Source organism: Xiphophorus hellerii, chromosome 21 (genome assembly GCF_003331165.1).
Source record: "Xiphophorus hellerii strain 12219 chromosome 21, Xiphophorus_hellerii-4.1, whole genome shotgun sequence".
Classification (NCBI taxonomy): Eukaryota; Metazoa; Chordata; class Actinopteri; order Cyprinodontiformes; family Poeciliidae; genus Xiphophorus; species Xiphophorus hellerii.
The window spans coordinates 25,768,733-25,780,965 of NC_045692.1; the positions used below are offsets into that span (position 1 = coordinate 25,768,733).

General features: G+C 41.4%; 1 protein-coding gene and 1 long non-coding RNA gene across 8 annotated transcripts in view; one reads left to right on the plus strand and one right to left on the minus strand.

The window, feature by feature from the left end:
• LOC116712074 (NACHT, LRR and PYD domains-containing protein 3-like) overlaps nucleotides 1-12,233 on the minus strand; it is a 1,065,068-nt gene that overhangs the window by 984,177 nt on the left and 68,658 nt on the right. The window lies entirely within an intron of this gene.
• LOC116712205 (uncharacterized) lies at nucleotides 4,864-6,949 on the plus strand. Its single transcript, XR_004337474.1, has 2 exons — nucleotides 4,864-5,232; nucleotides 5,818-6,949. It is a non-coding gene; the product is annotated as an uncharacterized LOC116712205 (long non-coding RNA).

Genomic DNA, 12,233 nt, shown 5'->3' on the forward strand with positions numbered 1-12,233 from the left:
GAAGAGAGAGATTGGAAAGTTACACATGAAAAATGGACTGTTGTATCGTGTGAGTAAAACTCAGTCCTCACACAAAGCTCACCAACTGGTCCTGCCTGCCCAGTTCAGAGCAACTGTGCTGAAATCTCTTCATGATGATTTAGGCCATCTAGGAGTTGAAAGAACTACTGATTTGCTCAGAAGTAGATTTTTCTGGCCTAAAATGTCCACTGATGTTGAACAGTACATTAAAAACTGTGGAGATTGTGTTTTGCGGAAAACTCCGTGTTCAAAAGTAGCACCTTTAAACCAAATGGTTAGCACTGGTCCATTGGATCTGGTTTGTATTGATTTCCTTTCCATGGAACCAGATTCCAAAGGCATCAGCAATGTGTTAGTCATCACAGACCATTTCACCAGATATGCTCAAGCTTTTCCTGCTAAAAATCAAAAGGCTCTCACAGTTGCTAAGATTTTAGTGGAGAAGTATTTTGTGCATTATGGACTTCCAACACGTATTCACTCCGATCAGGGAAGGGACTTTGAGTCTCGACTCATCAAGGAACTGTTGATGCTGTTGGGCATTAAAAAATCTCGGACAACTCCGTATCACCCACAAGGTGATCCGCAGCCAGAGAGATTTAATAGGACTTTGCTATCCATGCTGGGAACGTTGAATCAGGAAAAGAAAAGACAGTGGAGCCAGCATGTTGTTCACTTAGTGCATGCTTATAATAGCACTAAATGTGATGCAACTGGATTTTCTCCATATTTCCTAATGTTTGGGCGAGAAGCAAAACTCCCAGTCGATATGTGCTTTGGGATGTCTTTCGGTGAAGATGGGGAACATCAGCATTCCGCTTATGTTGCAAAGTTAAAAGATAACTTGCAAAGAGCGTATGACATGGCAACTGAAGCAGCCAACAAACTACATCTGCGTAACAAAAAAGCATATGACAGGAGACTTGGGTTTCATCATCTGGAACTTGGTGACAAAGTTTTGATGAAAAACCTTGGACTGAAAGGGAAACATAAGCTTGAGAACCGCTGGTGTGATATTCCCTATGTTGTTGTGGAGAAGATGCCAAATCTGCCTGTGTATAAAGTGAAGCCACAGAATGGAAAAGGGAAGTTCAAAACTATGCATAGAGACAACCTTTTGCCCATAGGAGACTATGTGCGTCTGCCTATGGTGGATAATCTTCCAGAGGTTCACCAAAAGTTACCAACAAGAGCACGAAGAGGAACTAAGTCTAAGGGACACGACGGTGATCATTCAGTACAGGTGGCACCTGGGGAGTCCACCGAGTCATCTGACTTTGAGTGGGAGTTACCACATCGACCATACCGGACTTATCTGGAGGGAATACTCCAAAAACACAACAATAGCCGTAAACCAAAAGGGCCTCAGGTTCATATTGCAATGGACGAGGAACCCTCACAAGAAGCAGACCATATTGTGGAGAGGTTAACCAGTGATGACACAGCATCTGAATCTGAACCTGAACCTGTCTCTAGTGAAGATGACAGGCCATGTCCAAGTAGTTCTGGCAGATGGATGAGTCATGCACATTCCAGACCAAAACGTACCATTAAACCAGTAGTGAGACTTACTTATGATGAACCTGGCAAATCTAGTGATCGACCCCTCACTATTGTTCACAGGGGTGTTGTCATTAAAATACAGAGCTAAAATGTAGTTTAAACTGCCCTTCCCATTGTTCAGTTAGTCAGGTGTTAGTCTGTTGAGGACACCAGACGTTTAGAGGGGGGAGGGTGTAACCCGGTCCAAACTAAAGGTGTTTGTAAGGAATTAAGTTCAAAGGAGTGATAGTTTAGAATGTGTTGCTTAAATATGCTAAAAATGTTATTAATCAGTGTTAACCAGAAACTGTATTTCAGGTTCTTTAAAAAGTAATTTTCACTGTATTTTATTTTGAAAGGCTCATGTTGCGGGAGGAAGTGGGGTAGATCAGAGGAACTTGACTGGTCCGTGGTTGGCTGAGGGTGAGGAGGAGAGGAGAGAGAAGAGGGGAGAGACAGGAAGTAGAGAGTGAGAATCCCGAAAAAGAGAGAAGACGTGACAGAATTTAGCGAACGGGTTTGTACATAATTCGGCTTTCAGCTCGACAGTCGGTGAAAGTATATCAACCCTACGCTCTGTTTTACCGCTGCTGTGAGTTCCAGACCGGAGCTCACTGAACACTATATGTAATGCTCGCTGAGGCATTTATTATTCGCTAACTCAGTGAATAGCCGTTGAGGACTGTTAGCTAACCCGGCTAACGGACAGTTCAGTTAAAGTTTCCGAAGTGGGAGCTTTATGGAGTAGCGCCTGGAGCAGCGAGCTACGCATGTGGAAAGAGTGGTGGAGTGGTTGGAGGACTGGGCTACGCTGGACGTCTCTGTTCCCGAATCCTGAGGACTACCGGACTGGTTGGGGCCTGAGGACATCTTGCTGGCTGGACTGAGGACGGGTGAGGTGTTGAAAGGGCTCGGGGTTTCACTCGGAGAGGGGCGCCAAGTTCCACGCTTCACAACAGGCCTGCAACGGGGTTTCTTTTTGTTTTGTTGGGACACTATTTTAGTTAAGTATTGCCGGCTTAGGTGAACTTAGAACTGTGGGCCCACATTAATTAATATATTGTGTGAACTTAAAAGAGTGAAGTATTTCACAGTTTGTGCATTTGTTAATGTGTTTAATACATGTTTAATTCTCATACAGGTGTACGTTTGATTTATTAAGAACTATACTTAGAGTGTGTATTTCTGTTTAAGTCTACTAATTGGTGAGAAGGGAAAGAAATACCGGGTAATTAAGTACATCTAAACTCAACATAAGTTTAAAACACGAGAGTGTACTAAAATTATTATTTATAACTTGATGAGTTTAATGAACTCAGGGGCCCTTACCCATGTTAAAACGGTGTAATTGGGCTACACTAATCTAAACCTAATCTAATCTAAACCTAATCTAATCTAAACCTAATCTAATCTAAACCTAATCTAATCTAAACCTAATCTAATCTAATCTAAACCTAATCTAATCTAATCTAAACCTAATCTAATCTAAACTAATCTAATCTAAACCTAATCTGAACCGAATCTAATCAAACCGAAGCAGCGAAACCAAGCGAGCAAACCGAAGCGAAGCGAACGAACCAAGGAAGCGAAGCGAACCGAAGGAGCAAAAGGAAGCGAACGAAACGAAGCAAGCGAGCGAACCGAAGCTAATCTAATCTCAAACCGAAGCAAGCGAACCTAATCTAATCGAATCAAACCTAATCTAACAAACTAATCAAAACCTAATCTTAAACCTATCTAACTAAACCTAAATCTAACAAACCAATCTATCTAATCTAAACCTAAATCAAACTTAATCAAACCTAATCATCTAATCTAACCTAATCTAATCTAACTAATCTATCTAACTAATCTATCTAAACCTAATCTAATCTAACTATCTATCTAAACCTAATCTAATCTAAACCAACTAATCTAAACCATAATCTAATCTAACCTAATCTAATCTAAACTAATCTAATCTAATCTAAACCTAATCTAATCTAAACCTAATCTAATCTAAACCTAATCTAATCTAAACCTAATCTAATCTAATCTAAACCTAATCTAATCTAAACCTAATCTAATCTAATCTAATCTAATCTAAACCTAATCTAATCTAAACTTAATCTAATCTAAACTTAATCTAATCTAATCTGAATTTTAATGTTCATGTTTTGTTCTGTTGGACCAAAAGCAGGATAAAGGAAATGTGTTGTTGGTGTGAATAATTACTGACAGAATAACAAACTTCAGGAGAAAATCTGCTGGGAATCAGTAAACATGGAGGACGATGGTGGGATCTGACAGCGAGGTGAAGGAACTGGCTGACTTCCAGCTGCTGGGAGGTGATTAATGGACATGAGAACCAGGTGAGACGAAAACAGAGAACAGAACCAAGAGCCAAGAATCACAAACTAAGGAATGAAGTGAGTACGGCATCCTGGGAGGGACAAAACCCTGAAAAACCAAAACTCAAAACGGTTCGAGAGAAAAACAGTAAAACTTCCTGATGAATCCAAAAAGCTCCAGATGGAGGATCAACTTCCTGCGGCGGCATGGAGGACCAGCTGTATGTAAAGTTTTGACCCTCTGTGGATCCATGGAGGAGAAAAATGGATGGAAACAATAAATAAAACTATTTATTACAAACATTAACATATTAATAATAATCGCCTAGATTAAAACTGTCTAGATTCTCGATTCTACTGAAGTTTTTCTTCAGACCTGCACAGAACCGTCGGTTCCGACCCAGAAATGCTGACAGAGGGAACCGGGTCGGAGCGGAGCGGCCTCGTTGTCGGATCCTGACGGCGAGGAGCCGGCAGCAGGAAGCCGGACCTGGTCCAGACCCAGTCCAGACCCGGTCCAGAACAAAGACGCTTCTGTCTGTGGACAGAAACGAGGCGAGAGAAACGGCCGGGTTTCCACCGACAGACGATCCAAAGATGTAAATCACAGAACATGAAGCCAAGGTTCTGCAGAGATCTGGACCAACCCGAGAAATGAATGAGAATCCTTCAGAACCACACAACAGTAAAAACACAGAACAAAACGCTGATGGTTATTTTATTCATGCAGAAATATTCATAATAAAAACGTTTTGTTCAGCAGATTGTTTATAATAAATAAAGTTAATTTAATCCTGTTTAACAGCTAAAAAAATTACAGAAAAGTTTATTAATAACTTCATCTCTCAGAGAAACATGCAGAATAATCCTTTATTTTTAGTAATTATGAGGATTTTAATAAAAACATTTAGGATTACAATATTTTATTATAGAAATTAAAAGTATGTGGTTTACTTTGATAAAATGTTGATAAATATTTAAAAGTAAAACTTTTTCTGATGTTTTTTATCTGAAAGTTTTTCCATAATTGTTGGATAAACTCAGTAAATCTTTAACTGGAAAAACTGCAATAAATGAGACAAACAAGAAAATTTCTGTTTTTATTTTAGTTCATTAAACAAACTTTAACTCTATATAAAAATTAATTTCCCACAGTTTTGATCTGAGGTTTAAATATCCAGAAATGTTTCTATTTAAACCGTTTTTCCTCTATAAGTTCAGTTTATTTAATAAAACTTTTGTTTCTGTTTTCTCAGTTTTCCTCTGCAGACAAATCGTCTCGTTTTCTCCTGATTTTATTAAAACCTGAGTAAAAACATCCTGGTGGTTTTCAGCCCAGGTCTCTGCAGCTCAGGTCTCAGCAGCTCAGGTCTCAGCAGCTCAGGTCTCAGCAGCTCAGGTCTCAGCAGCCCAGGTCTCAGCAGCCCAGGTCCCAGCAGCCCAGGTCTCAGCAGCCCAGGCCCCAGCAGCCCAGGTCTCAGCAGCCCAGGTCTCAGCAGCCCAGGTCTCAGCAGCCCAGGTCTCAGCAGCCCAGGCCCCAGCAGCCCAGGTCTCAGCAGCCCAGGTCTCAGCAGCCCAGGTCTCAGCAGCCCAGGTCTCAGCAGCCCAGGTCTCAGCAGCCCAGGCCCCAGCAGCCCAGGTCTCAGCAGCCCAGGCCCCAGCAGCCCAGGTCTCAGCAGCCCAGGTCTCAGCAGCCCAGGTCTCAGCAGCCCAGGTCTCAGCAGCTCAGGCCCCAGCAGCCCAGGTCTCAGCAGCCCAGGTCCCAGCAGCCCAGGTCTCAGCAGCCCAGGCCCCAGCAGCCCAGGTCTCAGCAGCCCAGGTCTCAGCAGCCCAGGTCTCAGCAGCCCAGGTCTCAGCAGCTCAGGCCCCAGCAGCCCAGGTCTCAGCAGCTCAGGTCTCAGCAGCCCAGGTCTCAGCAGCCCAGGTCTCTGCTCAGGACAGGAACGTTTCTGAAGTCATAACTTCTCTTATCGTCTCTTCTGGCTGTTTTTAAACAAACATGAACATTTCTCAGGATTTTCTGGTTGCTTTCTGACCAGACTTGTTGGTCCAGACGTAAACAATCCGTCTCTGTGGGAAAGACGTTTCTTCCTCCTCCTCCTCCTCCTCCTCGCTGAAACCTTCTGGCTCAGAAGCGGCGAAGGCGTTTTTATGTGACATGATTAATATTTTCCCAGCAGCCATAACTCATCATGAGCTGCTCTGGAAATATTTCCTTTGTGTTCCTGCGTCCGCCTGCAGCTGAAATATGACTTTCATTAGTCAGGAGGAATGTCGGGTTCTTCTTCATGTGGAGTAATGAGACGCTCCGTCTGCTTTGCTCCCTGTGAGAAACGAGGACAGGAAGTGATGTCATGCTGAAGGATTTGGTTGGTTGTGAGGCGTTTCCTGTTAGCTGTCACTCAAACAGTTTCAGTTTCTGCTCCTCTACCATCAGTTCCAGCGGCTGTGATGCGTTCACTGACCCTCTGCTCTCATCGTCAGCGTTTCCTCTGTTTAGTCCAGTTTTACCGTCTGCGGCTGAATTACGACGCATGTCGGAGAAACGCGACGTTCAGACTGCAGACGTTTGGAAATGATCGGATTTATGTATTTATTGGAGGAAAAACAGATCAGAATCAGAATCCAGTTGATCAAACTGCCGAGAAAAATTAAATGTTTGTCAACAAACGTTTATTTGATCTAATTATGGATGAAAAATCACAAAGCGGATCACAGTTTGGCTGATTTAATCATTTTTGTTTAGAATGTTTTCACTGAGAAGGTTTGTTTTAATATTTAATATTTTCTGGACCTCTGATAGTTTTATTAGTTTATTTCTAGTTTTATTCATATTGTCCAGCTGCTCAGAGCCTCTCAACCATTTTCTCTTTATTTTTAGGACTAACTGGTCATATTTACATTATTTCATGTCTCTGTGTTTTTATGCAGTTTTGTCTTCCTGGTGTCATTTAGTTTATTTTCCTCTAGTTATGATTATTGTTGCTGTTTACAGGATTTTAAACCTCTGATGGTTTTTATGTCACATCAGAAAACGAAACTAAATCATTTATCGAGCTGCGTCACGTTTAATTCTGTCCCACTGCAAACGAAGGCAGACAGAAAGAGAAGCTGCCCGGACTTTTGGACCTGCAGGTCGATCGGACCTTAATGATCCGAGTAAACCAGAAGGTTAACTCTGGTTCTGGTTGATCTGGTTCTGGTTGATCTGGTTCTGGTTGATCTGGTTCTGGTTGATCTGGTTCTGGTTGATCTGGTTCTAGTTGATCTGGTCCTGGTTGATCTGCTCCTGGTTGATCTGGTTGATCTGGTTCTGGTTGATCTGGTTCTGGTTGATCTGGTTCTGGTTGATCTGGTTCTGCGCTGCTGATTTAGCGGTGACGATCCTCTGAAGGCGTCAGGGAGGAAACGGCCTAATTAAAGCAGAACGGAGGCCGGCCCGGTTCGGCCCGGTTCAGACGTTCTCCTCTGATGGATGTTTCCCAGGAAGGTTCGTTAAAGGAATCGCCGGCAGGAAGCTGAACCTGCTGCAGCTGGATGTGACTTTAATTAGGACATGAAAGCCGCTGCAGCGTCTGGAGACGAAACTCTGAGGATTTTCTGGATCCTTCATGAACCGAAGGATCTGTTGTGCTGCAGCAGGTTAAATTCTGTTGTGCTGCAGCAGGTTAAACTCTGTTGTGCTGCAGCAGGTTAAACTCTGTTGTGCTGCAGCAGGTTAAACCGTTGTGCTGCAGCAGATTAAACCGTTGTGCTGCAGCAGGTTAAACCGTTGTGCTGCAGCAGGTTAAACCGTTGTGCTGCAGCAGGTTAAACCGTTGTGCTGCAGCAGGTTAAACCGTTGTGCTGCAGCAGGTTAAACCGTTGTGCTGCAGCAGGTTGATCTGTGCTGCAGTTTCAGAGCAGAACGAGGCGTCATCGTTCTCTGCCCGTTTGTGGCGCCTGAAGGAGAAGCTCCGGCTGGAACCCGTCCAGAACCCGTCCAGAACCCGAGGCGGCTGTAACCTTACACCAACAGTTGGTTTGACCTCTGACCTTCAGCAGGTCAGAGGTCCTGCAGCAGATTAGCTCCACTGTGGGAAACGGAGACTCAGGAGAGAAACCGTCTGTAAACCAGAACCTGTCAGAACCTGTTTGGGTCCGGATCCGGTCCGGTTCATTTCCAGCTGCTCGGTGGATCCAGGTCCGTGTTTCTCCTCAGACCAGCAGCCGAGCGTTGCTCCAGGTTTGGTTCTGCTCAGCTGAAGCTGGAGTTGGACCGCGGCCCGGACCCGCTTGGTTCTGCTGCTCCAGATGTTTCTGTAACAGCCTGAAGGATCAAGTTCTGGTTCTGCTGGAGGGAAGAAAAGCAGGCGACCTTTGACCTCCACTTAAAGTTATTATTAATAAACGGCTTTTATCAGTTATATTATCAACATCTGAGTTTCTGTTACTTTTTATATCAATTTTCTGAATATTTGATCCTTTTAAAGCCAAATAAAAGTTAAAATAATAAAAATTATAGCAAAAATACACAGAAACATAAAACAACAATTTACTGCATGAACAGGAGAAATGAAGGAAAAACAGATTTTAAAGGGATCTGTTCAAAAGGAGAACCTGGGTCCAATAAACTACACAATAAACTACATATTTAACATGTAGTTTATTTAGCATGTAGTTTATTTAGTGTGTAGTTTATTTAATATGTAGTTTATTTAGTGTGTAGTTTATTTAATATGTAGTTTATTTAACATGTAGTTTATTTAGTGTGTAGTTTATTTAACGTGTAGTTTATTTAGTGTGTAGTTTATTTAATGTGTAGTTTATTTAGCGTGTAGTTTATTTAATGTGTAGTTTATTTAGTGTGTAGTTTATTTAGTGTGTAGTTTATTTAACATGTAGTTTATTTAGCATGTAGTTTATTTAATGTGTAGTTTATTTAATGTGTAGTTTATTTAGCATGTAGTTTATTTAATGTGTAGTTTATTTAACGTGTAGTTTATTTAGCATGTAATTTATTTAGTGTGTAGTTTATTTAATATGTAGTTTATTTAATGTGTAGTTTATTTAATATGTAGTTTATTTAATGTGTAGTTTATTTAATATGTAGTTTATTTAATGTGTAGTTTATTTAATATGTAGTTTATTTAACATGTAGTTTATTTAGTGTGTAGTTTATTTAACATGTAGTTTATTTAGTGTGTAGTTTATTTAATGTGTAGTTTATTTAGCATGTAGTTTATTTAATGTGTAGTTTATTTAGTGTGTAGTTTATTTAGTGTGTAGTTTATTTAATATGTAGTTTATTTAATGTGTAGTTTATTTAATATGTAGTTTATTTAATATGTAGTTTATTTAACATGTAGTTTATTTAGTGTGTAGTTTATTTAACATGTAGTTTATTTAGTGTGTAGTTTATTTAATGTGTAGTTTATTTAGCATGTAGTTTATTTAGCATGTAGTTTATTTAGCATGTAGTTTATTTAATGTGTAGTTTATTTGGTGTGTAGTTTATTTAATGTGTAGTTTATTTAGCATGTAGTTTATTTAGCATGTAGTTTATTTAATGTGTAGTTTATTTAACGTGTAGTTTATTTAACATGTAGTTTATTTAGTGTGTAGTTTATTTAATATGTAGTTTATTTAATGTGTAGTTTATTTAACATGTAGTTTATTTAGTGTGTAGTTTATTTAATGTGTAGTTTATTTAACATGTAGTTTATTTAGTGTGTAGTTTATTTAATGTGTAGTTTATTTAGTGTGTAGTTTATTTAATGTGTAGTTTATTTAGCGTGTAGTTTATTTAATGTGTAGTTTATTTAGTGTGTCGTTTATTTAGTGTGTAGTTTATTTAGTGTGTAGTTTATTTAGTGTGTAGTGTATTTAATGTGTAGTTTATTTAATATGTAGTTTATTTAATGTGTAGTTTATTTAGTGTGTAGTTTATTTAGTGTGTAGTTTATTTAGTGTGTAGTGTATTTAATGTGTAGTTTATTTAACGTGTAGTTTATTTAATGTGTAGTTTATTTAACGTGTAGTTTATTTAACGTAGTTTATTTAATGTGTAGTTTATTTAACGTGTAGTTTATTTAACGTAGTTTATTTAATGTGTAGTTTATTTAACATGTAGTGTATTTAATATGTAGTTTATTTAATGTGTAGTTTATTTAGTGTGTAGTTTATTTAACGTAGTTTATTTAACGTAGTTTATTTAATGTGTAGTTTACACACAGAGAAACTTGAAGCTGCTCTGAATTTTGTTCTGTTCTTTGTGAAGTTCTGCTTGTTTTTATGGAGTTCTTTAATAAACGGATCAGTACTTACAGAACCAGGTGTTTCCGGGTCAGAACCAGAACTGAACTCCTGGATGTTTCATTTTATTTGAGGACAAACTGAAGGATTTTATTTTGTGGAGATCAGATCGATGTTCTCAGTCTGACTGAATCTTTAATTCATGATTTATTTCCAGAAGAACCGATAAATTAATTTCTTCTTTCTGAGCAGAAGGATAAACGTGTTTCCAGTTAAAGTTCTGCAGCCGGCCCGGCGGGTCTGCTGGACGGTTTCTGGCCCGGCGGGCCTGCAGGACGGTTTCTGGCCCGGCGGGTTTGTGGCTCAGAACCACCTGGGTGTGAAATGAGCTGCTCTCCTATCGGTTCTTATCGTTAATTAAACCCGAGGCAGAACCGGACCCGTCAGGCTGTGGTTAGTGGGCCGCACAGTCTCCTCCAGTTAAACTGGTTTATGACCAGTGAGAAGGGGGCGGGGCTGCTGCACTGGGAACATCAGAGCTAAGTGGAACCAGATGGTTCTGTTTGGGCCCAGAGAGGAAAACTGCTGCAGGAATCAGAACCGGAGCTGCAGGAATGTTTCCACTCAGAATCTACTGGGACCAGAACAGACCTACTGGTTTCTACTGGGACCAGAACAGATCTACTGGTTTCTACTGGGACCAGAACAGACCTACTGGTTTCTGGATTTCCTCTGAAGCCCAAACCAGTCCATGAATCCAGCAGCTGAAACGGGTCCAAACTGGGTCAGAACCAGGACCAAACACATCAGCAGATCTACAACTGAAGATGGAATCAGGTGCTGCAGTGGCCTAGTCAAAGTCCAGACCTCCACCTGATGGACATGCTCTGGTTGGATCATTTTCCTGCCTTCAAAAAGCATCAAGATTCCAGATGGAAAATGAAAACAGACCTCAGCATGATGCTGCCGCTCCGTTAGCGCCGCCGTCCGTCCTGAAGGGGCGCCGCCCACCTGAGGGCCTCCATCCACCTGAGGGCCTCCATCCCACCTGAGGGCCTCCGGCCACCTGAGGGCCTCCATCCCACCTGAGGGCCTCCGCCCACCTGAGGGCCTCCGCCCACCTGAGGGCCTCCATCCCACCTGAGGGCCTCCGTCCCACCTGAGGGCCTCCATCCCACCTGAGGGCCTCCGGCCACCTGAGGGCCTCCGTCCCACCTGAGGGCCTCCATCCCACCTGAGGGCCTCCATCTAAAATTTAACCTTTTTGTTGAATAAAAATGACTTTTATTCTGACTTCAGTTTATGATTCATTTTCTGGGCTGAAACAATCAAATCAAATTTTCACACAACAGAAAATATGATTTGAACAAAAATATTGATCAATTATTTTTATCACGTTTTTCATATAATAACTGATAACTGGAGATTCTGCTGATTGTTTCTGATCTAATCCTTAGTTCTGGTTCTGGTCGGGTTTGTAGCAGAACCAGCCTGTTTGATCCGGTTCCTGAGGCCCAGATCCAGAACGAACCCTGTTGCCATGGCAACAAACTGAAAACAGAGTCAAACTCCGAACACAACAGACGGACCGCCAGAATAAAAGCATCAAACGGCTGAAAGGTGTCAGAATAACCCGGCCCAGTTCTTCAGAACCGGCCCAGATCTAAAAATCCCCTCAGGCTTTATGCAAATGAGGCTTCATGAATATTAATGAACGTTAAGATTTTATCTCCAAAACAGAAAATAAGAAACAGAAGAGAAACGAAACGAGGGAGCAGAACCTGAAGAGGAACCGACCCAGAACCAGAACCGACCCAGAACCAGAACCGACCCGGTTCTTTGTTTCCTGCTCTGAATGTTTTTGTTGGAACCGAGCTCAGATCCCAGATGGATTCTGGAAGGTTTCCAGGTGAATCTACACCTGAAGTTGCCATGGCAACATCTGTTTGTTGTTGTTCTTTCTTTTTTCTAGCGTTAAGTGGGTCAACAGAACCGACTGACGGACCAAACCTGGTTTCTGGTTCTCTAATTACTCCACCTGCTGCTCCGCCGAACCCCAGACCAGCTGGCTCTGGTTTCTCTGGTCCCTCCTGACCCGCTGAGCCT